This window comes from Pleurodeles waltl, chromosome 10, assembly GCF_031143425.1.
Source record: "Pleurodeles waltl isolate 20211129_DDA chromosome 10, aPleWal1.hap1.20221129, whole genome shotgun sequence".
Classification (NCBI taxonomy): Eukaryota; Metazoa; Chordata; class Amphibia; order Caudata; family Salamandridae; genus Pleurodeles; species Pleurodeles waltl.
Genome location: NC_090449.1, coordinates 1,036,609,052 through 1,036,636,893, shown reverse-complemented (window position 1 = coordinate 1,036,636,893; position 27,842 = coordinate 1,036,609,052).

Sequence of the window (27,842 nt, the reverse complement as noted above, 5' to 3'; positions counted from 1 at the left end):
ACAAGGTTCCACAATGCCGTAGTAATGCATATTATTGTGAATTTTCATTGACTCGTCTTGGTTAAACATGTGTCCGATGTAGATAATGCTTCTGCAGTTGATGTACATTTTCATATTTCCACAGTGATGCCCTGATGCGCATACCTGCCTAATTTCCCAATACACTATTTCCACAGTGATGCAGTAGTGTACGTTTACCCAGTGCTTAATTTGAGCCGGTGGTTTCCTGTGAGGGGCACCAGCACTTATTTTTGAAGGGCAGTACTTATTTTTGTGCCTTAGGCAAAAGACACTAATGGAAGAGAAAAACGAAAAAGCGTGACAAAGGGAGAAAGCAGAAAGCTGCAAGAGTGAGCTGAAGGGGCAGGGAGTGTCTGTAAATGGATTAAAGAGGCCGGCGATGGCTTCAGGATTACGCTGCCTCAGTATCCGTATTTGCACATTTAATTGTGGCAGCCACGTGTTTCAAAGGAGAGCTTTGGGCACCTACACGTTTTTATTTACAAATTAAGCACTGAGTTTACCTAATTTCTACAATACTGAAGCAATGCACATCTTTTCACAACTTTCACAGTGATGGAGTATTGCACATATATTACTGCTTCCACAATCCACACTGCTACGTTCCACTGAGGTATGGAATAAAATCCGATTTGCACATGCTTTTTGGGGCACTTGCATTTGTTTATTTGGGATACGTGCTAAAGCTGAAGGAGAATCAGAAGTAGGTTGCATGTACTTTTAAGGTCCCTTGCCTTGAACCCTAGAGTACCTAGTGGTGAGATCTATACACCATAAACATGAAGTACACTATGCTGTTCTGTGGATTGCGGTGCGGAATGATCTGCTGCCTAATTGGCGCATAAACTGTCCTTCATTGCCACAAAGACGAGGCTCTGCTAAAATGTAATTTAGTTAGGGTGTGAAAATATCTGGCGATTTCTTTGCTCCAAATTGTCAAGCGCAATGAAGAGGAATGCCTTTTTCCTGGCACCTACGTTACCGACTCTGCAATCCACGCATTCATTCTTTACATGTCTGATTTCATCAAAACAAATGCAACATTAAGCACCGTGATTGCCCTTTGTGGATAATAGGGAGGACCGCACTAGTCATAAAATCAAAACTGTGCAAAATATTTAGCCCAGGGTGTCTGCTTTTGATAATCTATCACGCTGCAACCATGAAAGTAGGCGGACGGAATTGAGGGCCCCCCATCTCCATCTATGCTTTAAATTCAGAACATAGTCAATAGAGATAATTAGGTTCTGGGGCTAAGGCAGTGTTGAAATAGTCTAATTAGGCCAAGGTTTCGTGTGCTTTATGTCTACGAAAAATGTTTTTCAATTGGCAGAATTCGAAATCAGCTGAGAAAAGTTCTGCACGCGCTCCCTAGTCCCTCCCCCCAGGTCCACCGCCACCTCGCGCCGCGGGATTAACTGCAGGAATTGGAGGGGGTGGGGTCTAGGGGGGTGGACTACTTTCACAAAGTAAATTACCTCCGTCCCATGCGAATGATGATCAAAGACTGCATCACATTTCATCTGAAATAGTCCACAGGATGTTTGCTTTAATATTCCGTGGCCAGGAGCCACAGTGCCAGGGCTTTGCTAACAAGGAGAGAGTGGGTCGGGGAGGCTGTTGGGTGGTGCGGAGAGGGGGAGGGAGGAAGGGGGATTAATGACAGGAATTGCCAATTTTCCATGTTGTTAAAACAGCAGTGCACAGCGTTGTGAAAAGTGGTGGCCGAAAAAAATGTGCCCAGTAGAATGACTCATTAATAATCACCTGGAGAGCTTGTCCATGTCGCCTTACAGTGTATCTCATTCCCAACAGGTCATACCTGCACTATGTGGAATATATCCAGTCCTAAACAAGCATTTGCAATGCAATGGGTCTCGTGTTTGCTCGACTTAGAGCTATTAGCGTTGTAAACTCCTAACTGGACTTTTCTTGCTCCATAAATTGAAAATGAAAAGTGAAACAGTTCATGTAAGTGAGTCGATTCAAAGTGCCATGGCCGCCGTGAGCGTGAGAGTCATTGGCTCCTTGCACAAATATCTAGAAAGGATCGTGATTGGGATGAAAGGCAAACCGGAGGAGGGGCCGTCACACGCTGTAACAGGAGGAAGCGTGACGTAGTGTGATGGCCAACAAAAATGTTCACTTACTGAAATCGCCTTGGAGGGAACTCAGCACACAAAGGAGGGACATTTCACAAAATTGACCAATAAAAAGGAAGCATTTAAAACAAGCACAACAAAGAATGAATAGGAAGAGTGGGTGTGGTTAAAAGCCCACAGAGAGATTACAACAGGCCAGAGCGTTTGCGTGCTCGACCCTAAAAATAAGGATAATTATTTTGTGGACGTTCCAGATAGACAGCTGCAAATGGTTTGGAGCTGTTAACACATTTCTTTACATCTAATTATCTGTTATGAAAAACAGTCAACTTGATTCAATGTAAAGCCTGCCTCTGTTCATTAGATCAAAATATTATATGTATACATATAGCATTACCATTTTATATATTACACTAACTATTAAAAGGAACAGAATGATTTCACAGCCCCAATCTCAAGTTTTATAATTCTCCACTTGTACAATGGCACTGAGATCTCTAACAAGTGAATTAGCGACTTCAGGAGTATACTTGGCCCCAGATGAGCCAAAGCATTTTGTGGCTTCAAACACTGCAATTAGCAAAATCAACAGGTATGCAATAGCTATTTTGCCTCCATCACAAAATGGTGTTTTTCAATTTTAGACCAATTTTGCAATTTGGAAAGACTTTCTGAATCGTAAAATGGGTTTAATGACTCATTCTGATTTGCAATTAGGAGGGGGGCATGAAGTGGGTGTCCTCTTATGAATCCTAATGAAATGTGGCAATGGTTTGTTACCATAGCTGTGATTTCACGCCATTGAAACTGTACCGACCCCTCAAAGGAGGTGGCAACCCACATGCAAAAGAGAAGCTGTCCCTGTTAGACAGGTTCCTCTTTGAGAATTGTGTTGAGCATCTTGAGGGGGGAACAGGTAGCGGCCCTTAGGACTACTGCCTGCCCCCTCTGAACGTGCCTTGAATACAAACATTTTTTTCAAAGCAATGCTGGGTCCTTTAAGTAACATGGACTGCTTTAAAAAATGTTTCTAGTTAGGGAATGTGAAAGCAGGGGTGGTGGTCTGCTGTCCCTTGCAGGCCACCATCTGTATTTTTGTAGCCAATCACATGGCTTTTCAAATAGTCACCTGCCTAATTAATATTGATTAGGTAGGTCATTCTGCAACTTCCAGATGTCCAGATTTTGTGACAAGACCTATCTGTACTTTGGTCACATGCATAATGACTGAGAGGTTCCACAAAGCTGTTGTTCAATTTGCACTCAGTTTTGTGACCTCTCTGTTTGTATATCAGGACCATGGTCCATAACAAAGACTTATGGGCTGATTTAGAGTTTGGTGAAAAGAGTAGTGTCTGTTAAGAAGGTGGAGGACTTTAACTCCACCATCCAAAGAGAATTTTACCTGCTAAACTTAGAGTTGTCCACCAGACCAGAAAAGCAATGAATGACCCCTGGCCCAAAAAAACAATGAATGACTAACAAATCCTGGGAGTATTCCCCCACAATGAGGGGCTCATTATTGTTTTTTAACTGCGCCTCACTGCTAGGTCCTACCTGGGCCATCAGAAGAAGATTTCCATTGACGGAGCCGACGTGGGCTCCGTTTCCAAACATATGGCATTCCATCTGATTCTAAATGAGGCGGATGGATAGATGGTTGACAGACAAGGCATTCCACCACATTTTAGATGGAGTACCCGGTCTGCCAAATTCTAAACCAGGCCCTTAGCTACTGGAACAGTACATGTCTGATTACAAATACAAATATCCTTAGGACGACCTTTCCTTAGCACATAATAACCTGGGCATATTACCAGTACATGCAAATCAATGTTCTCCAGCCTCATGTCATATTGATATTTGCCTCGGTTTGCATCAAGCAGTTCCACAAAACCAAAGAATCTAGTACCAGGAGACCCCAAACTCAAGTGAAAGACTCCTCATGTCTATAGTACAGACAAGCTTCTTCTAAGGACTAATAAAAGCCTCACAGTTATGATCAAATAAATATACTAAAGGCTTTTTTAATATTAGCCAAGTCATGTAATGCGGATCTTACATACACCTCTTTAACTTTGCGCATCTCAATGGATTTAGAGCCTAATTTCGATTTTGACGGAGAGGTTACTCCATCACAAAGGTGAGGGATAGCCCGTCTGCCAAAATATAAATACCATTATATCCGATGGGATTTAAATTTTGGTAGACTGGCTATCGGTCACTGTTGTGACGGAGTAACCTGTCTGCTGAACTCTAAATCAGGCTCTTAATTCAGTTTTCATCTTGTTATTATTGTTATTATTATTATTGTTTTATTTTTCTCGGTGGTGGGCCATGGGGAAGGACAGGCACGAGGGGAATTAGTGTGCACTGTTGTCAGTGAGCATGTGGGTTTGGCCGGCCATCTCAGGACGGCCAAACCGACATGCAAACTGAGCTCTCTCCAGCCTGAGCTGCTTTGCGTTGGAGACAGCAGGCACAGGTTCCCAGTCTGTCTGGGAAGGCAAAGCGAGGGCGCTCAGGCCAATCCTGAGGCTGCTCTCATGCTGCCAGCAGCATGAGAGCAGCATTAGGATTGGCCCCAGGGCAATCTGGGAGCCTCTGTCTGCAGTGAGTGTAGCCAGAAGAGTGGTGATGCATCGACAATGTGGCGGGCGGCAGGTACGTCATTTTTGTTTTTTTTTAATAGTTTTTTTTATTTTTGCTGTGTTTTTGTTTTTGCCCTGCCACTTTGCCCCAAGGCCAGTCGTGACTGCTTCTAACGCATCAATGTCTAGATGTCTAGCAGAGGCAATATCATAATGGCCCTTAGAAAGCTTGTGTTTATTTTCTCTGTCCACGTCTGCCATACTTTGCAGATTCGGGCTAGGAAAACCAGTGATGGTGTCCCCTCACTGACTAGAGGAGGGTGAACACCACTGTTACCTAGTGGATCTGCTTTGGATGGAAAATAAAGTAAAGTGTTTCTGATGCTGGTGCCAGATGGGCATTCCCTTCTGAAACCCAGTGGTTTTCCCACCTTTCAATGAGGCAGAGGAACCCTGAGGTTGGGTGGTGGGAGTTCAGCTCCCACTGCACTAAAAGTACCACGTCACAGGCAGCATGGCCCAGCCACGGATTCTGCCAGGGGCATGAAGTTAGGTGGGAAGATATAGGTAGGCCTAAGAGTGGCAGTGGTTGCAAGTCAGGTGAAAATATGGGTATGGGATTTCTCTTTTTATATGAGAAATCCCATACCCTCTCAACGTCATACGAAATGGGGGAAGGCTGAAAAAAGGCGAAGGAGAAACTCTTTTTGGTAGACGGTGGGAGCGTAGCGGTCTCACCTGTTTAGAAATGAAAACTTAAATACAGACGAGGAACACTAAAAATGAAAAAAAGAAAAATGAATAAAAAAAGAAACAAAAATACAGATGTGAAATTACAGAACCCGACTACTGAAGTACAAGTACAGAAGTAAATGGGACCAAAAGTATCACTTCAGCCCCATTTCCTGTCTCTTTTATTCCTTAATGCCTAGAGTGGCCAAACATCCTGCATTTCACAGGTAATTCCTGCAGTCATGGTTACTGTCCTGCTGCCTGCACAGAGGCAGTGCTGCACGACAATTGTCCCCTGCTTTGCTGCTTATAACTCTTGATCCCCTGACAGAACAAGCAAGAAAGGAGGAGTATTGGACCCCTCATGTGGGACACCTCAAGCTGGCCTGGCAAGGCATCCAGCTTTTTAGGGTCGAGCCTGCGTTGCATGCGCTCGCGCATGCGTATGGCAGCGAGACTCTTTAGTATTTTAGAAAAGGGCTCGGAGCCCTGTCAACTTCACATCAGTGTTTTTTATTGGTTCGTGGGCTTGCCTAATAAAATCTGCTGGCTTTCATTAGTCGAAGGCACGCATCCGTCATGCCTTTTCCGGTAGCTATTCCCTCCTCGAGCGCAGCGACCAAGTACAGAAAACATGCGAGGCTCGCTGTTTTCCATTGGGCTCGTGGACTTCTTTTTCTCTAATTTACGAGCGCGATCTAGCTTGGCAGAAGTCGAGCGCTTTACATAGTTAATTTCACTTTTTCGGGTTATGTACATAAATGCACTTTTATCCGATAGGTGAAAAGTCGGGTTAGGAGTTTACAACGCGATCAGCTCTAACATAAGCAAACGCGAGACCCGTTGCATTGTAAATGCTTGTTTATTTTATCAGCCCTTCATGAGCTGTAAAAGTGGAGCTGTCTGTGGCTGAGAGGGAGAAACTGCTGCAAGGAGAGGGCCTGAACAGTGCAACTTCAGGGTCATGTTCAGCTTTAGAGATGTAAATACAGAATGTGGCCACCTGCAGGGAAGCAATGATGAATGTGTGAATAAAGATCATGCAGGGCTCATGTACTGGAAATATGACTTGTGTGTTTATTTCTTCCATCATTCAAAGTGCTCAAAAATTGCCCCAGCAGTGTACAGATGACCAGTTAGAGTATTATATGCCCAAGAGGAAACAATTTGTTAAAGTGGGACATCTGGGGCTGCAATACTTTGCTACTTCTTCCAAAGCCTGTACATTTATATTTGCATTTTGATTGATATACCATGAGACTGGGAATGGTAGTCCAACTCCTCGTTGTGAACCACCACCAGCTTTTAAATTATGATTCTTAATATTTCTACATTTTCCAAAAAGGGAGCAGAGAAATAAACTGAAAAAGTGCTTGCCCGAGAGCACACAAATTGGCCGGATGTGGAAGCTGGGATTAAAACGTGTTCTGGTGCCACTGTTTCCAACTAGCCCACTACAACAACACTGGGTGATGGTGATTTTGATGGCAATGCCAAGGGACTGCCCATCAGGCGGAAATATCACTGGGTAGCGGGCCCTGTCAGCTTTAAAATACAGGGTTTATTTGCAGCTTATTTACAGGAAGTGGTAAAGCGTGGTTAGATGTTCGTTATCCTAGTTCGATAGCTAAAACATACCCTGAACCACATCTTCTGTTGTGGCCCCTCACCAGTGACTTACCCTCCCTCTTGGGGGCTCTGTTGAGACTTTTTAGGAGCACCCACTATTTGTATCACACCTGGTTCTAAGCTCCCACAATATTTTCACATCATTGGAAAAAAGACATGAGTAGATGCTGAGACCTTTTATTTGGCTCCTGTGGCAGTAGTCAGTTACTGGGAAGTCTTGTGTTGGATAATATTATTTATCATTGGTGTTTCAGTGCTGACTTTTTCATTCAATTTGGATTATAGAATAGTTTATTGTGGACTTTTGTCTCTCAAAAGTGGTGATAGTGAGCAGTCATGGCTTAATCAAGGAGGTAGTAAAGAAATTGGAACTCAAATACCTTATTCATAGTAATAGTAATAAGATGTGATAAGTTCAGCTAGCTGAACAATACATGTTAAAATGGCCTGCTTTAGAGGTTCCAGACAAAGAATGAAACTGCAGAATTGTGCTACCACTCATACTCCCACTGTCCTCAACAAATGTCTTGTGGTCTCTTAGCGCGTGTGCAAAGTATCCTGCGAAGTGATAATGGAAGGTTGCCTACCCCAGTGACACACCAAGTGCCTATTTTCTTCTTGTACTGGTTTGTGTGCATGTTTTTACTTCCATTCTTCCGTCTTGCAGAGACTGGCAGAGGTGCATACAATATAACTAAGATCTGCGGTGCATATAAGGTGCACACAGATGCACAAATTAAGTCGAATCGCTAAAAGAATATCAGAAACAAAAATATTGTGTGGAGAGAATGTCGTGTCAAAAATATTGAGGGCCAAAATATGAAGAATGTGATTACAAGTAGATAGATTACTATACTTAATTCCACAGAAAAAAGTCATATATATATATATATATATATATATATATACATTTATGTATATATATATGCATATATATATCTCTATATATATATATGTATATTTTTATATATATGTGTATGTATGTATATATAGTCAATCTACATGATATATGTGGAGTTATCTCGTTACATATACTAAAACTTTGCTTACTGATAGACTCATAGAAACTTACCTTCACTGATATTTTTGCCCTCATTATTCTTGACACATGCGATTCAAGGGCTGAGCAAAGGTCCCTGGTGGATTTCATCCACCAAAGAGGTTCAAACAATATTTAAGATGTTTAAAAAGAGTCTGCCGCCCATGCAGACATTTTTGTGAGCTTAGTGGAAAAAAACCGCGCTGTTAAAACTTCATTGAAATCTGAAGCCCAGGAAAATAAGCAGCAGACTTGTTGGGAAAGTGTTGGCAGGGAGAGGAACCTGCTGTTCCCCAGTGTTCCTCCTGGCAGGAGCTGCTGAGCGTTGCTCCCTCAGACTGGGGAGCGCTTGGGGGCTGTTCTGATTCGTGGGAACACTTTACGTTAAGTATCCGTGCCATAGGTACAACACTAACTTACCCCAGACTGTGCCTGGCCAGTTTGGATGCTCTACAGGAATGTTCTGTGCTCCAGACTACTCTGAACGCGTGAAATTCAAAACAGACTTGTGTGTAAAAACATGTCATCATGGCTTGGGCAGACTGGGAAGTTCCTAGTTAGATCATTATAGCTTTATGAAGGCTTCATTAACCAAAGGACAGAATTTTACTAGGAGTCTAAAAAGTTGGCTGTGCGTAACATTGGGTAATTTTTACTTTACGTAGTTTGCGGCGTCAAATAAGGAGTAGCTTTTGTTGTGGCTCTTGGGATAGTCCTAAACCAGTCCCACAGCTGCCCAAGGATGCGGATTCCAGAGCTAGGATTGGTGATGCTGGCCGAGGTCAATTACATGGAGTCCTCTGCTCTCCAGACTCAGTCTACTTGATGCCAGATGGGGAGCAGCGAGATCAGTAGCAAACAACTGTTTGTGACAGGATTCACAAACACATAGGCACAACATAGGCACAACATCCTGCAGCATAGGCACAACCCTACATAGGCACAACATCCTGCAGCAGGAAACTGTAACCTGCAGCGGGCCGGGCAAGATCAAGAAAAATAACACTGTATTACCAACATTTTGAATTTTTAATTTTAAGTTTAATACAATTGTGGTCCATCATTGGATTCTGGTCCTTCTAATGTTGGAAATATTATCAGATTTACATGGCAGTAGAGCCATGGAGATCCCCTGTGCTACTTATATATAATATTATTGGGACCATACAACCCCAATCCCTTCTTTCAGATTCTGAAAAGACAACCAAAAAAAACAAGTTAATCTATTTTGTAGTATAGAAGCCGGAACAGGTAATTCAGAGAGGTTGGTCCTCTGAACAGTTTACATCAATCTAACACCCACCACCCTAGTGGCACTGACCCTACAAGGGGCTTACTCGCTCAATGTTGTCCAGCAGCGACCAGCAAGGCCCTCCTACTCACCTGGCTGAGATGATGCTCCTGCTGAAGGACACGAACTTGTGAAGAGACCAGCACTGGTGCATGTAGCATCTTCCCCAGCTTGGGTACCTTCCATTGACTACCCCACACAGGGAGCTGTGTATCACATGTCTTTATTCCTGTGTGTCTACCTGTGAACTCCCACATTCTAAAACAAGCTTTCATTACATTCTATTCTAGCGGTTATGTCACACTGCTATGGAGTCTGTTCGGAGCCAAAATGGTTTAATTATAAAACTTGCAAGACACTATAGTGCTGTATAAACCTAGCAATAATTAACTCCCAAATCAAATGCATTTGGAATTCCCTCCTTTGTGACTTTAAGTCTATGGTATGGTACAGCAGTTCATGGTGCACCATGAGTGGCCTTTTGCCCACTGCCCTGGACCTATCCTCGTCCATACTTTATTCATACACTGAACCTTGACTGTTTCGACTGTGCATCTTCTTCTGTGCACTTTATCCAGTGGCAGCAGAGTAAACCAGATGTGTTTACCTTGGTCTTTCATAGGTAAAACTGGGTCTGCATGGGGACAGTAAGTGATGCTCTCACAACCCAGTCTGAGCTGAGCATCTTCATAGAGAGCGTCTATTACACATCTCAGCAAAGCGAAAACAGTGGTCACCACCAACTCTGGGCCTGCGGTTGGTCGAGGAGGTGGCACTAATGGTGAACTTTGTAGCCTTTACACGTTATTAATCCATCATGGATGTTCATGTTCTGATGAGAACAGCCAGACTTTAAATTCTGAGATATGATAGCCACATGGTTTGAAATTTGACATAGTAAAGCTCAAAGGTTTTAGGGCCAAATTTACAAGGCTCTTGTGCCACACTAGCGTAATTATTTTTTACGCTAATGTGGCTTTAAGTAGGCCACTTTGTAACCCCTTGCGCCACATTATACCTGCACCAGGTATCATGTATGCAAGGGGGGGTGCACCCATGCAGGGAGGCCACTAAAAATGGCGCAGTGCAGTCTGCAAGATTTCACTGCTAAATTTTTCCATCATTTTGAACGCCTGCTTGGAGCAGGCGTTAAAATGACAGACCCATAGTAGCCTATGGGCCTCCCTAGTGCTTTGCTTTACTACCGCCATCATTTATGGCGATAATCCAGCAAAGTACCATAATAGTGTCATAAATTATGATGCTATTGTGGAAACAAGCGCCATGGTGCGCCGTATTGTAAATACGGCGCTACCATTGTGTCGTTAGGTGAGGCAGGACCTTAGTGTCTTGCCTCCTATTCTACAGATCTTTACCATGGCATTCCTTATCTTAGGAATTAGATTCATTGCAGCCAGTGTAAAACAAAACCAAGCTTGGAGACACCAACTCACAGAGCAGAGTATCCTGTACAGAGCAGTTCAGAGTACACTTTTTCTATAGTGAATGACCATATGCAGCACACCTGGGACTAGTCTCACTTTAACAACACTGGAAGCAGCAACAACTAAACCACTATATTATGAGACTGATTCACAAAAGCATTCCTGAGTACTACAGACGTACTTTTTTTCATACTCTTATGTTACTACATGAATAAGCCCAGAAACTTCTAACAGACTATTTCTTAAAGTGCAAAGATGGCACAGTCTTTTCTATGTATACAAAGTGCTTATGAACAGTCTTTGAATATCCCCATTTCTGCTCCCATTTTAGATGCTGCGGGGCTAATTCACAAAGGCACGCAAGAGTATGAAAATGAGTACTCTAAACTTAATTTGTGAATATCCCCTGAAAGATTGATTTACAAAGGTTTCTCCAGATGGATATTACATTTACACCTGGAAAATGCCATAATCTACTCATGTATAGCTTGCAAGATTCACAAACTAGACAGATGTGCAGCATGTATGCGTAAATGTTGTGTGTGTGTTTCTGGAAGTAACAATAAATGTGTTTATTATGTATATGGAATTTCCAAATATCTGTTAAAGGAAGTTCATGGTTGAATGTCAGAGAAGTGACCGACATCCTAGAATGGAAATATTGCGCATTGCAAAAATTAGAACTTTTGGGGTATTCTCAAATGTCTTGTTATATAATACACTTAGGCCCATATTTATGGATTTTGCAGCGAAACTGCGCTAACACAGTTTTGTGGCAAAATCCATAGTGCCTGCTAGCGCTATTCTCATGGTGCCATATTTATGGAATGGCGCACGGTGGCACATGGGACAGGCTAGCGTCTAAAGAAAAGACGTTAGCCAAGGGGGATGGGGAGAGGGGAAAAGGGGTAAGTGGGTCAGAAATGATGCTAGGCTGGTTAGCAGCAATGAGTATGCCGCTAACCAGCCTTGCGTCATTTTGTGACGCACTACCACCCAAAAGTGACTCCTGTCTTAGACAGGAGCCATGCCCACCACCCTAAAGGCCAGCCCAGGGCACCAGTGTTCCATTGGCAAGGCCATAATACCTAGTGCCCCATGTAACGGGCCCCCAATGGCACAGAAAAAAAATACTTACCAATACTTACCCAGAATGGGGTCCCCCGTCCTGTGGCATCCCTCTGGTGTCGGTGGGGGTATTCCTTGGACTGAGGGTGGGCATTTGTGGGCCCATTCTATGGTGTTTGGCCATGGAAACGGGTCCACAGCTACCCTAACCCCTGGTCTGACCCAGCCGTTAAATAATGACGTTAACCAGGCTTAGCGTACTTATTTGGACCGCCTCCCACCCGGGCATTATTTTTGCACGGGTGGGATAAATATGGCGAATGGGAATGCCTACCTTGCATCTCATTGACGCAAGGAGGGTTCACACATCCAGAAAATGACGCCAACTCCAATAGTTTGACGCTCGACGGGTCTAGCGTCAAAATTTAAATATAGAGTTAAGTTTGCTCCATTTTAGCATCAAAATAACTGACGCTAAAATTGGGCAAACCAAGTATAAATATGCCCCTTAGTGCATGTACTAAATAAAAAGGGGGAAAGCGCACTGATCCTGCTGTGCGCATTCAGAAAAGGCTTGTGGGAAATAATTATTTACATAGTTTTTTTAAAATCACCATTATTAATTTTTCCTGATTATAGTAATCCTACATAATGCAACTGTTGGATTAGCAAAACTAGTGCAGCAATGTATATCAAAACCATGTATGCATTTTAATGTATTGATCCTTGTGGTACAAAATGATAGTACTGGTATATAATTTGACAGCAAGATAGTACTTGAGCATCGTTTGATAGACAGCTAGTACAGATAAATAAACCAGATTGGGTGGGTGATTGAGGCAGTGTGCAATTTTGCTGTTTGTGAAGGACAGACAACAAACAAGAAAAAAATCTTTTAGAGAAGTTACATTACACAAATGGACCAATTTACAGCGTTATTTCATGCCTTTATGCATGCATTCTGTGCATGCATGTGCATGAATCAGCAGAATGTGCAGGCGCACAAGAGGGCATGTATGAACACAGTTATCATTTGTTCAATTTAAGATTTTTTCTTAGGGTTTTTTGACAACCCATATATTTTAAATGGTGATATTGTTTGATCATGAAAGAAAAGGAGTTTTGTGTAGGTGCAAGTTCACCAGATAGTGAGACATGAGTGAATATGTTTACAAGAAGTGGTTGGAGTTTGCGTTGTGGCACACGTAGAACTGTGCACATCCCTCATTCACGAATGGATGCAAGCACACCTTGCACACTTTCTCATAGGGGTGCTAGGACCTGGGGGAGGATTAATGCAAGTGAAGGGTAACTGCAAGCACAATGCAGGAGATGCTACAAGGCAGGCGAAGGCACAATGCAGGAGATGGTACAGGGCAGGCGAAGGCACAATGCAGGAGATGGTACAAGGAAGGCGAAGGCACAATGCAGGAGATGGTACAAGGCAGGCGAAGGCACAATGCAGGAGATGCTACAAGGCAGGCGAAGGCACAATGCAGGAGATGGTACAAGGCAGGCGAAGGCACAATGCAGGAGATGGTACAAGGAAGGCGAAGGCACAATGCAGGAGATGGTACAAGGCAGGCGAAGGCACAATGCAGGAGATGGTACAAGGCAGGCGAAGGCACAATGCAGGAGATGGTACAGGGCAGGCGAAGGCACAATGCAGGAGATGGTACAAGGAAGGTGAAGGCACAATGCAGGAGATGGTACAAGGCAGGCGAAGGCACAATGCAGGAGATGGTACAAGGCAGGCGAAGGCACAATGCAGACAGTGGGCCCGCATTGCAGGTCTCTATTCCCCAACACTCATGCAAAGCAGGAAGGCTGGTTTACTACACAAACTCCAGGTTTACTCACAATAATTGAGTCCTTTCCATTTCACTGGACGGCCCTTTAAAGTCTGTGAAAGGAAATGTGCCCCCCTGACTCACATCAGTGGAGATGCTGTGATCTTGATATTTATGAGTGCAGTGATACATATAAAGTGGAAAGGGAAAGAGGACCACAGAGTGCAGAGCAGAAGGTGATGGTGTTTGCAGTCCCTCATGCTTTTGCAAATGTGGGTTATAGAATCCGTGAAAAGTAATGCAGCTTGGCTCTTCATGGAGGGTCAGTCATGACACAGCAGGATAGCCTGTATGACAGAGTCGTCTTCTCCATCGTCAACGGGCATTTACTCCTTCCCTGTGTGCCTGACTGCATGTGAAACTAATATATTGTTTGGCTCTGGTGTCACCCTAATCTACCATGTGTTCATAGGCCTAGACCTGCCAGAGGTAATGCAATGAACAGAAACATTTTCTTGACCTGGAGGACACACCAATCATGCTACAATATCATATGACTCAGTGGTATTATCAGAACATTTTATCTGTGACAAATTGAGGTGATTCTACTGACTCCTCTTGTGTGACGTTCTGTTGCCATGTGAAACCCAGAACCCTGTGGTGACATACCATGTGGCTATAAAGTGCATTAATGTGCAATAAATGTGTAGCACAAGCATATTTGTAGAACTTTGTGCGTCTGAGTACTGAGGCAAGTGGGATCTATTATGGAAGCCCATAGTTTAGCACGGAATAGGACATAGGACGGACACAGCATCTCCAGGCAGTGGAAGTATAGTGCATGCATTCCTATTGTTTGATGATGGAGATCCAGGCACTGAAGTGAAGAGACTGGAGGCAAGGCTGCCTTCAGAAGGTCAGTGAAGACCTTATCAGCAACGGACTGTTGATTAGTTCTTTCTGACCACTGCCATTTGATGGATAATGGGGCGATGAATGGGGCTGCAGTTTCTGCTGCTGAAAGTGGGGACGTTTCAAGGCACGGCCTGCGCTTCTCCATGTCCCTGATGACTGCATCAGGAAGACTAATAAAACCAGGTGTAGAGAAATCAGGGGAAAAAATGACATCTGGAAGAGTACTACCCCAATCCAGCTGTGAAGGCTTAGTTGATGGATACACATATTCTGTCAAAAAAATTGGTAAAATTGGGATCCAAACTACCCTACTGTGTTCCAGCTCCAAGTTCTTCATGACCAAGGAATAGAGTGTTCTGCATAGTGCTCAGATATTGGTTTGTGACCAGGGCTGGTGTCTGCCTGACAGCCAGCATCTCAGAGGTGAGGAGATATCACTTGAAGTCTGCACTTTCTGCTGGAAGCTGAAAGTCTGCTTAGTGCCTAGGAGTCTGCCTCTCTGCTGGGAGAAGGAAAAGAGTTCCTGGCTCTGCAGGAGGAGTGACGGTCCAGTCGAGAAGAAGCCCATCAAGTTCTTGTCTTGAGGAACAGCCAGAGAAAGCTCACTGAGTAGGAAAGCAATGCCAGGAGTGACCTATGCTGTGAGAGGCCCACCCCCCCCAGTCTGTCTGAGGGGGTTCTTGTTTTAACTGCACCAAGCATATGCAAGTATGAGCAGCACTCTGTCATCTGGTAGCCCTTGGGAACAAGCACTGGTGCTTCCAGTGCAGATGCGAACCAAGTCACCACCTGATCAGCCTGGAGGACACCTTACCATTGGCAAGCCTGACTGGAGGTTGCAACTCCTGTGCCTGGGTGGCCATCTACAGTCAGATAGGAGGGTCACAACTGCCAAAGTAGAGTTTTGCCATAGTTAGGCCTAGAGACTAGAGTGACACACAAAAATGTATCCTGATTGCAGATTTATTGTTACTTTTGTCCTATCTGCACTTGAAGATCTGGAATATTTCTCTGTGTCGCTCCTAATTAGATTCCTGGTTTTTGTTCCCCCTGCTGGGCAAAGTTAATTACTCTGCTGGGTAGATGGAAGACCAAAGGCATCCCCACACAATAGGGCAGCTAGCCAAGACTTTGACCTGTTCTTGGGAAGGGACTGGGCGGGTATGGAATGCACATGGAGAATTACTTTTTACAATACACTAGGCCCAGGCAGGCTCATCTGCAGGCTTTATCTCAAGGAAGATAAAGGGAAGAAAACTAGACCTCTAGAGCCACTCACAGCAGGATTCGCTCTTTGACGATTGGAGGGAATGGACTAGGAAACAGTGGTAGTTAGGGGCATGGTTTCAGGCTCTCGGAGAGGCTTTTAAGCAGACCACTTCAAATCACATGTTGTAATGTCCCAGAATTCTGTATGGGAGAGTTGGGGCAAAGGTGGAGTTATGCAGTGTCATTGCAAGATTGGATAGAGATTAGGGGTGTTTTGTTCTGTCTGTGGAATTAGTGGAATTTGGTGACCATTGTAATGCAGAGTTCCTGCCAAAGTCCACCATTTGCCACGCGGCAGAATTTGTTCCTGTGAGGCTTCTGAAAAGTGAGCATGAGTGAGATTTGGCACGCCCTGGCAACTTTTTCTAACATGAGCAGTCGCAGTGAGAGGGCTGCTTCCTCGAGTAGATTTTCTACTTAAGTGGCAGTGAAATCAACTCAAATGGCCACACGCTCTTGCACACAACATGGGGTTCTTCAGGCTAATTTATTTTAGTGCTGCTTGTGCTAGAAGCACTAAATTGCAGCCCAAGCAGCTTGACAAGAATATTTCAACCAGTTGGCGGAACTCCGTGGAATCTCACAGAGTTTTTATGTAACTCAGTGGAATTCTGCAGAGTGAAACTCCGCAAGTTCAGCCCACCACTAACAGAGATGCCTACTTTCTAGAACTTTCCTCAGGCACTTAAAAGCCTCTTCACAGGGAGGAGAAAGGGAGAGAGAGAAGATGGATTTAGCAGGACCCTGAAGAAGAGTGGACTGCTGTCTGGGATGCTGGATCACTTTGGTCGTAGCTTGAATGGAACTATATGGATTAATCTCTCCGGGTCATTGGCACTGCCCCTTATGTCTTCTAAGCGACACAGAGGAATGGACCTGCTAGGGGCCCATGGAGGAGAAGAATTTCTGTGAAACGTCTCAGGGCAGGGCCTGCAGAAGGATAATTCTCAGCAAAGAGGCACCCACTGACTTCTGCTACCACAGTAGTGCCCTTCAAATGGGCACAAATGCTTTGGGACCTGAAGAGTGCAGGGATGGGGGATCTTCTGCTTTTTTAGGGGTTTTGGGTGCTGCTGAAGGTGACCCATTGCTGAGGAGATCACCAAGGATTAGACAGAGAACAAGTCCTGAGAAGTAACAGAAAGAAACCAAGCTTGCTGAGAACTTGAACATTTAGAGGCTAGGAGACCTGAGGAAACCATGCCTGGAAGATTGTGTTCGCCACCAGGAGCAAAACGACGCCACATGTGTCAACTTGGGCCCGACGAGGGCTGAGATTACATAGAAGTGACTAGCCAGGATTGGTCAAACGTACTGGTCTGCTCCTGGTGCATTAGCTGGTAAATAGTCACAAATAAAATTACATTAAGTGGGGAGTGTTAAAACAAGTTGCTCCATCATTTGGCAATATGGAAACAACACTGCCACAGGCTGGGGCACACTTGATATTGAAGTTGCTAACTGCTGAAAAGGGCCTAAATGAACTTGCTGTGAGTTATAGTATTTGAAAACGTGAGTTAATCATGACCTTAGCTTTTAGTCACTATTTTATGAGATTAATCTTTTAATATAGCTCATTGAGCAGCGCATACATTTTGATGAGATGGGAAGCTAAAAGAGAGCTAATTGTTTGTAATTCTCTTACCCAAAAGGTTTATTGACTGAGTGTTTCACGTGACGACTGCATTGCTTAAGTAACTCATATAATTGGGACTACACTCCCCATCCACCCTGGAATTGGACACATTCGATGATTTAGGTTATTGCTTTAAGCCCAAAGACTTATTGAAAATGCAGTCCGTAGAGCATGAAGAAACCTAAGATCATTATGGCATTGGTACTACATATCCCAAGATAATCAAACTAGTGGGGTGCACTTACAGTGCTTAATTGAGCCGGTGGTTGCGGAGTACCGGCAATCATTTTTGGGGACCGGCACCTATTTGTCTGCATTAGACAATTACTGCAAGAAAAAGACTCATATGGGAAAGACACAGAACAAGAAAGACGGAAAAGTGTCGCGAAGGGAGAAAGCAGAAAGCTGCAAGACTGAGCTGAAGGGGCAAGGAGGGGCTGTCAATGGATTGAAGAGGCCCGAGATCGTGATAGGATTACGCTGCCTTGGTATTCCGTGCTTGCACATTGAAATGCAGCAGCCATATATTTCAGAGGACAGCTTTGGGCACCGGCACCTTTTTATTAACAAATTAACCACTGGAGGTACAATGGTGCCATAATAAATAAGCACATCTTAAATCTTTGGAAACGCAGTGCAAACACTACATAGAAGACTCTAAGGGGCATATTTATAGTCCCCTAGTGCCACCTTTGTCACATTAGCGTCATTATTTTTTAAGTTAATATGGCCCAACAAGGCTGAAATCCCTGCACCATATTTAGAGTGGCGCAATGCATGCATTGTGCCACTCTGTAAGTCTTTGCGCTACATTATTCCTGCACCAGGCATAATGTGTGCAAAGGGACATTCCCCCGTTGAGGCGGCCGAAAAAATGTCGCAAGCAAATCCATGTGATTTCCTTGTGTCATTTTGTACTGCTCAGAGCAGGTGTTAAAATGGGGCTTCCATTATTTTAATGGGCCCCTGTGTACTCTGCAGGAGAAGCGTCAATATTTTGGTGTTACTCCTGCAGAGTACATCAATAGCATCATGAAAAATGATGCTATTGCCCCCTACCTTGCGCCATGGTGCACCGTATCTTAGATACGGCGCACTCATGCTGGCGGTAGGGGGGCGCTAGGGGGCGCAGGGAAAGTTGTGCTACATTTGGTGCAGCGCCACTTTCCAAAACCTGCCCCTAAAACTGGAAGAAATTGCTGTGCTACGCAGTAAGCAGTCACTCGGTGACAATGCTGGGTTAGGGGTGAGATCCCCCACTTCAGAGAGGGAAAGGAGGCTTCTTTGAACGTGCCTTTGGGGGAATGATGGAAGCAATGCCTCCTCATATTGGGATATCATTTGTGGGTAGGAAGGAAGCCGCCCTGTATACATTCTTCATAGCTGACAATATACTTAAGGTAAAGGATTGGAATTAACAAACTAAACAGGGTGTCTAACATTGTTGAAAGCGCCTTATACTCATGCTCTCTACCTTAATGTTTTTATTTTGTAGCTTCTAAAAACAATGCGTGAAAGTGATTGTTTACCTCCATAATCAGGCATGTATAAGTGAGCACCCATAATGGGTGAGGTAAAGGGATTATCCCTGTGGAACTATTGTTTTTACACTAGTTATCTTTTATTTGTATTTATTTTTGTACAGACCAACCGGGAAAGGATAGGGCAATTATCCATACACACCTTTTACAGTCGAGCGCCCAAACGGTCCGTCCTTATTGTAATATCTCTTTGGGTTTTAACCACGTCCATGTCACACCTGTCACTTTCATTGGTTTGTGGGCTTGCCTTTTAAAATCCGCTTGCTTTCATTAGTGAAAGGCATGCATATGTCATGCCTTTTCCAGCATTTAGCTCTCCTCGAGTGCACTGGACAACTACTGAAGACTTACGAGGCTCGATCTTTTCAGCATGGTTTCTGCATTACTTTATTTTTTTATTTTCCATGCAGCGGATCACATTGGGTTTTACATAGCGTGATCGCGCTCAGGTTTTTTTATTCAATTTCAGCGCGATCGCACTGCGTTTTACATAGCACGATCGCGCTTGTTTTTTTTGTTTTCAATTTCATAGCGATCGTGCTGCGTTTTACCTAGCGCGATCGCGCTCGTTTTTTTCTCATTCAATTTGTGTCGCAAGAAAATTCTGGTTAGGAGTTTACAACACTAATAGCTCTTACTCGAGCAAATGCGAGACCCGTTGCATTGCAAATGTTTAAGGATATGGCCCGATAAAAAAAGTTTGCTGGATTAAGTCCACAAAGGAGATCGAAACACGTAGGCAGCGGCGATGGATAGTTTGGATGTTATCATTGACAAGGGATTGAGACCTTGACATTGGACTTAGAGACACTGTACAACACCTGTGCTGAGAGACATTCTGTAAAGGAGTATTTGTTGTGAATAAACAGCCAGTTGAGGATGCTTGATTTCTTCATTGATTAGGTTCTGGTTCATTCAATGTTTTTATTGATTAGGCACAGCCTGTTTCTCAAGTATATGGCACTAATGTGTAATGAACCTAAGATTGTTGATTTGGAAACACTGTGAATTGTTTATTGATCTTGTTTATTTTCTGGTGTCTTTTTTTATCAGGCACAGGGCAGATCTGAAAACAATGCATTGTTATTTACAGTGAACACAAAACACATGTTATAGAAGTATTGTATAAAAGTACCTGTGTTCAATGAAAGATTTTTGCATGTAAGTAGATTAATACAGACATGTTGAAAAATGTCTGCATGTTTTTGTTTGTGTATTTGCATTGTTTTATATTGTCACAAAGGATTGTGGATGAAGGTGCTGTCAATGTTGACTTTTAGAAAGTCTGCATTTTTCTGCCCCATAACAACTGTGTCTTCCTGTCAGTGTCCTAGATCACATGACTGTGATTGGCTCTGCTGTTGTGGGTTGTGTATTGCTTCTAGACAGTGAAACAAAGGAAGCCTCGGTGTGAGGGGGAGAGTCCTCGACAGAATGGGTGGGGAGAGGCTGTACCCTGTCCTTCCTGATTACACTTCTAAGGGCTCTGCCTGTAATGACACAAAGGAACCTAACACCAGGCCTGCCCTTGCCTCTGTCACCCTGGACCATTTGGAGCCAGAACTATGGAAATGGGAAGAACTGACCAGAATTAGTTGTGAGGGTAGGTCTGGGAATTCTCCTCTCACAAAGGCTGGCATCAGGTATACAAATGGGACCTTCAGAACCACTCCTCATAGTATTTCAGGAACTGTGGAAGATTCAGGAGAAGTACTGACCCGCTGCTGGAAGGACTTCTCTACTTATGAAGGGACTGCCTTGGAAGACTGGTCAGCACCAACTGGACACTGCTGGAGTGCGTCCTGGTTGCAACGTCATGCACTATCCGGTGCTGAGTTTTTAACTTCAGGTAGCGCTATCCTGTATGAGCGAGAAGCAAATCCAGAAGAGAATTCCTAGCACCTCCCAAACACTGTATCCGTTCGACTCATCAGAACGGAATCCAGCAAAAAACAGTGTTCAGGGGAAGTGGATAAGAGGAAAGAAAGATCAGTGTACTCCGCTAAACCAATCCCTCTGGATGTGGGTACTGTACTTGTCATTTCTGACTTTATATGGTATGCATCTATTAAAGGTAATTGAGAGAGATAAATGGCAATACCTTCATGTATTAATGGTCTCATTTCTATTGATTATATGTTATTTTGTGCTTACCAATTACTTCCCACAATTTAATTTTGAGCTGCACGTGAGTGCATACCATCATCCTACAAAAAATGTAAGAAAAACACAATTTAATAAAATAGAGCTTAGAACGTCTACTTAAGAATAAAACTCTTTAAGACTCACACTTACCATAAACATTGTAAAGAGGACAAAAGTAAAAAATAACTTGCTTCCGACTTCTTGATAAAATTCTCATGAAGTCAAATATAAAAGTGCACACAAAGTACCACATTAGAAGTCTTAGAACACAAGAATCAAGAAGAAAATAAGAAAAACCATTTAATAATTGAATTTTGTGCAGCCTTCTCTATTTGTGTCATTTCTAAGAGGTTTCAGAGGTTCTCAAGAAGGTTGGTGTCCAGTGGACATGGTTCAATTAAATGTATGTGCATAAAAGTATTTATGCATGCATCCTACCAAGTCAAAGAAGCGCTTTACTGTTGATAGTTGCTTGCTTCTCTTGTTCTTTCTTTGCTGCAGGTCCGTCATAGCAATATTGGATCAATAAGCAACAGGGAAGAAACCTGCCTGCTTCAAAGCACCTACAAGGTAAGTGGCCAATTGCAAAAACTGAATGCGGACCGATTGTTCTGCATACTAGAAAAATGGCAGCAATAAAAAAAACAATTCAGTGAAAGTAAGCAGGACTCCAGTAAAAGAAGAAAACCTTCAAGAAAGACAATGCTGGACAAAAGACAAAGCAGGAAATCCTTGGTAAGTTTTTCAGATATGTATTGAGATAAGTGCCATGAAAAATTGCAGAAATAACAGGCAAATATATGAGCACTAGCTCATACTTTATACCCTCAGGAAGATGCTGAAGCCACAAGATCCTTCATCTTCTGCTTTGGGTGTGGCTGCTGCTGTGCACCACACAGGCATGCAGGAACACAAAACAACTAGACCGGGTCATACCTGATGCTGTCTGAGTCGCAGCTGCAAGTGCATAGCAGCCATGACACTGATCCCACAGAGGTGCCGCCAGCCAGGTCCTGGACTCTTGGCTGACATCAGTGTAAACTCCTCCTCAAGACATGTGAAAATCCTGAAGTTTTGGGCTCCTCACAACCTGCAAGAGGACCTGCTCTTTGTACCGGTGGCAACTACTTGTGACATCCAACAGAGGAAAATCTTGGTAGAATATTTGTCTTTCTCAAGGTAACTCCCTTATACAATAGAATTCGTTGAATTGTGTCCCAAAAATCATTATGTAGTCTAGAAAGACCAATGTGTTTCTCAATTCTTCTCAAATTTATGAAACAACTTGTCTGAATGCTGATGCAGCCAATGCTTATCTGAAAGACATACAGCAAATCAAGTACCTTTATGAGTAATGAGAGCTGTAGAGTGTCTTGAATTTGGTTCTAATACTGCATCATGTAATGCCGCTTTCATATCTACCTTGGTATACCATGTAGCCCATCCAACTTTGCTCAAGAGGTCCTCGATGAGAGGAAATGGAAACCTCACAATGCTAGGTCCCAAGGCAACCCTCTTATATGAAATTAGATCACAGATAATTGGTGGATATGAATTATGAATCTACTCATGATATTGAGGGATGACCCACTGTGTCATGTGACTTTAATGAAGTCATTTGAGGCAGTGAAGAAACTATTGAAAGTGGAGCTTTCTTGTGATCTTTTGTTGTAGGAAGTTCTGAAATATTTGATTAAAAAATGGCCTAGCGAAAGCTCTACATCAGAGGATGTGCAACCTTTATGGACAGTTGGGAATGAATTGTCAGATACAGAAGGTTTTAGTAAAAAATAGATAGAATATTGTAGTGAAAAACTACTTCCACCTTCAAAATTTCGTCAGAAAATTGTATACCTTGAGCACAGCGGGCATCTTGGCTCAACATTAAGCAAAAGGTGTGTTAGAGAAGAATACTGGTGGCCTAGAATGGATGTGATGTAGTAAAAATTGTGCACAGTGCTCTGTTGGTGATAAAAAGACTGGTTACAGTAATGGTGCAGTAACTGTGTGTGCTCCTTACAGAGCTTGGAGAAAGGTGTGGTTAGATTTCTTAGGCCCTTTCTAGATTCTACAGGAACAACTGTGTTACGTACTGGTACTCACTGATGACTTGACAAGATGGATGGAAATAAAATTCATGCAGAAGCCCACTATTGAGTCCGGTATCAGCTTTTTGAGTGAGATCTTCTTTAAAGAAAGGATCCACAAGCACATTCTCACTGATAATGGAGTTAATTTTACCTGTCATTTCATGTGTGATTTATTGAAGAAGAATGAAGTGAAACATAGTGGGAGTGAACTGAATTTCCCCAATGCAATGGTAATGTCCAAAGATTTAATAGTAATCTAATGTAGTGTGTTCCGACACCAAAAACATGAAAAGTAAATAATAAACTCCTCCCACAAAACACATTACAATCCTAAAAACACATCATAAAATAAGTAACTTAACACAATGTAACATAACATAAAGGTACATCACTAAAAGAGTGTACAAAAACCTCACCAGTGTACAAACTTCATACTAGTGAAGAACAGTACTATTAATACTAAGGGTCTGATTACGAGTTTGGTGATGCTGGGACCACCATGGTGGTGGCAGTGGTCTGACAGCAGCTGTGTTGGCTGTTTGCTGAACTAGAGACTGGCGGAGTCCTGCCGACACAACCAGCCATCCGCTGACCGCCTTGACGGCAGCTAGGGACATGTAGCTGTCACAGGGCAATACAGACAAGGGTACTGCTGTGCACATTATGATGTGCTGTTCCGCCGAGCCGACTGTGGTGTGAGAAACCCCCTGCTTTGGGATGATGGTGATAGCTCCACCATTTCCATCTTTTCCATTGAGTCTCCAATATGGGCCCCTTCGTCTATCCCCCTCACTGCAGCAACTTCACCCCTGAAAAAAGAAAAAAAAAAAGGTAAGTACAATTTTCATTTTTCTGCCATTAAATGGACTGGGCATATACGGTCCAGTCTCCAGCAAAGGAATAGTACATTCACAAACTATTTTTACACGTGTTATGCATACCTTTTGGTCAAAATGCACACTACTGCATTCACAGAAATGTAAAACCATGCTGTGTATTGCTGTCCGCGTCCCCCACAGATCCACCGCCGTCAAGTACACTGCCTTTGGGCCAGCGGTAACATTGTAATATGGCGGGCGGCAGACCTTCGACACAGCAGTCTTTTTGGGACTGCCACCTTGCCGGCTTGGCAGTCCGACCGCCAACTCATAATAGGGCCCACAAACAACACTATGTGCCTAATTACGAGTGTGGCGGTCTTCAGACCGCCACATTCACAATGGTGGTCAGGGCCGCTGCTGTCGCTGCAGTCTAACCGCCATATTACAACCCTGGTGGTCAGACCGCCAGCACCGCCAGGATCCATGATCCCGGCGGCCTGGCGATGGCGTACCTTGTTCTCCACCAGCCTTTTCATGGCGGTACAACCACCAAGAAAATGTTGGTGGAGTACAGGTGAAGGGGACCACAGGGGGGCCACTGCACTGCCCATGCACTAGGTATGGGCAGTGCAGGGGCTTACCTGCCCAGCACCCTTGCAATGTTCACTGTCTGCTTTGTACCCTACAGACTACAGCATTGCTGCTGGCTCGAATACGGAGGCAAGGCTATAGCCTGTTAAATGAGGTTTCCGCCCGCCAACCTAGAGGGAAACTCTTAATAACTCCGACGTAGTGGTCGCCACGATGGCAGCGGCCACGCTTTCAGGAGTTTGGCGGACAGGCTTTCTCATCCGTCAAACTCGTAATGAGGGTCTTTGACTACCCTCCAGCCTACCCTGAACACCTCTGCTCCCAAAATCCTTTAAAAATCTTTAAAAAGTACTTTCCTGTTGTGATGGACAGCAGCAACTTACCGCGAACTAGACTGCGTAAAAAAACAAAACTAAAAATGACACAAATATATTACAAAATAGAAGGTAGGGGATTTTTTTTTTTACTAAATGAAATTTTAAAAAATCAACAAAAAAGACTATCTCCCCATAGAAATGAATGGGAAAAATTTTAAAAATGCTGAATAAATGTACTCAAAATCTTAAAACATATTAAACCCTATGGTGCCTGGGACGAGGTGGTCCCGTCCTCACACACGGTTCCCATGTGCCTGGGACGAGACCACCTCGTCATGCACCAGGCCCAAGGGGGGAGCGCTAGCGCTCCCCCTGTGGGTCTCCCACCCACAACCCCCATCAGGGATGTAAGCAGAATCGCTTCCCCTTCCACCCCGACCCCCCCAACCTCCCCATTGACGTCTGATGACTTCAGCATGTGATCGCATGCTGACCTCATCAGAGGTCACCTCCCATCGCGCTGGAAGCATACTGCCAGCGCGATGTGGAAGAGAAATGCTAAGTACTTATCTTTCGCTCAGGAGGAGGGGGCGGGCAGAGACATCGAAAAGAAAGGAAAGCTTTTCCTCTCTTTCAATGCCATTCTGAGCATTTAATTTCTGCTGCCCGATCGTGATGCAATCGGGCAGCAGAAATGCCCACTAGACACTAGGGAGTTTTTTTATTTTTATTTAAATATAAAGGGGAGCGACCCCTTGGGCAAAGGTCGCTCCCCTGGGGGACATTTTATTATTAGGCCTTTTCTGCCCCCCGGGGCAGATTGGCCCATATTGATTAGATCGATCTGCCCCCGGGGGGGGGGGGAGCAAAAGCCACTGGACACCAGGGATGTTTTTTTCAGTTGTTTACATTGATAAGGGGAGCTACCCCTTAGGCAAGGGTTGATCCCCTGGGAGGGGGCAAATTGTTTTTAGGCCCCTATTTTTATTAGGCCGATCTGCCCCCAAGGGGGCAGAAACCACTAGACATCAGGGATTGTTTTTGCGCCAATTTCACTCAAGTGGAGCGACCCTTTAGGTAAGGGTCGCTGCCCTGGGGGCAAATTTATTTTAGGACATTTCTGCCCCCTTTGGGGGAAGATCGACCTATTTTTGTAAGACTCATCTGCCCCCCAGGGGACAGAAACCCCACCAGACACAAGGGAAGAATTGTTTTTAAAAAATAGAGGGTGGCGGTATGGCCATACCCCCACCCCAAATAAATGGGGACAAAGTTGTTCTGCCCACTGTTGGGCAGATGGAGCAATTACCCCCGATCCACTCCCTGGGGGCAGAAAGCCTACTAGATGCCAGGGAATTAAAAAAAATAACAAATAGTGGGCTGGTGGCTACCAACCAGTATGGGCATGGTTATGCCCCCACCCCCACTGAAGGGGGTAATAGTCTTTCAGCTCTCCCCTGCACACTAAAACATGTTATCCCATGACAAGTAAGAGGACATTTGAATATTTTAGGTTTTGGTTTTACATGTGGGCCATTCCCACTCTAATGTAACCTAATTGGGGAAGGTGCTGCACACTAAAAAGGTAACAATTACTATTCCCATGCCAATCTAAAACACATTGGAGAAAGTGCGGTACACTAAAGGGTTGACATTTACTAAGCCCACTCCAATCTGTACCAATTTGAGGAGTGTGTTGGACAAAATGGTGACATTTTCTATTCCTACTACAAATTAAACTAATTTGGGGAAGGGGTTGGACACTAAAAGGGTGACATTCACACTTCAATCTATACCAATTTGGAGAAAGTGTTGGACACTAAAGGGGTTACATTTGCTGTTCCCACTCCAGTCTAATCCAAATGGGTGAAGGTCTTGGACACTAAAGGTATGACATTTACGATTCTCCCCCCAAACCATACCCATTTTGGGGAAGGTGTTAGACACCAAAGGTATGACATTTACTATTCCCACTCCAATTTCAACCAGCTTGGGAAAGGTGTTGGGCACGGAAGAGATATCATTTACTAATTACACTCCAATCTATTCCAATTTGGAAAAAGTGATGGACAGTAAAGGGGTGACATTGACAATTCCTAATCAAATGCAAGCCAGTTTGGTGAAGGAGTAGGTCACTAAAGGGATGGAAATTACTATGTTCACTAAAATCCAAAACATTTTATGAAAGGTGATACAGGCTAGAAATTTCAAGTACATAATCACTGCTCCATACGCACAAATAATTTTTTATCTATTAAATAAACTAAAATGTAGGTAAACTGCACTAACATCATATAAAATAATATTTTATCACTATTATTAATTAATATATTATATTAAACATATTTGTAATACATTATTTTATTACCACTCCTCAATGTTGAACTATAAAATGTATAATAATCATTTAATTGACGCTGGTGCCCCTTGACTTGGAAAAAGCCTTTGACACAGTAGAGTGGGGATATCTATTGGAGGTATTGCATGGCATGGGGTTTGGCCCCAGTTTTTGTGCTTGGGTTCAACTGCTGTATACTGCTCCAACTGCACAAGTATGTGTGGGGGGAGAGACATCAAACACCTGAGAGGTAGGCAGGGGTACACAACAGGGATGCCCACTGTCGCCTCTTCTGTTTGCTCTAGCGGTGGAGCCTCTGCCAATCTGGCTTCGTGAGGAGATGGTGTAGTGGGGGATTCCAGTGTGATGGGCCACACATGTAATTTCCATGTATGCTGATCATCAGCATTGGTGTATGTAGGGGATCCCCATATCTCAGTGCCGGCGCTGCTGCAGAGGTTGAAGGCTTTT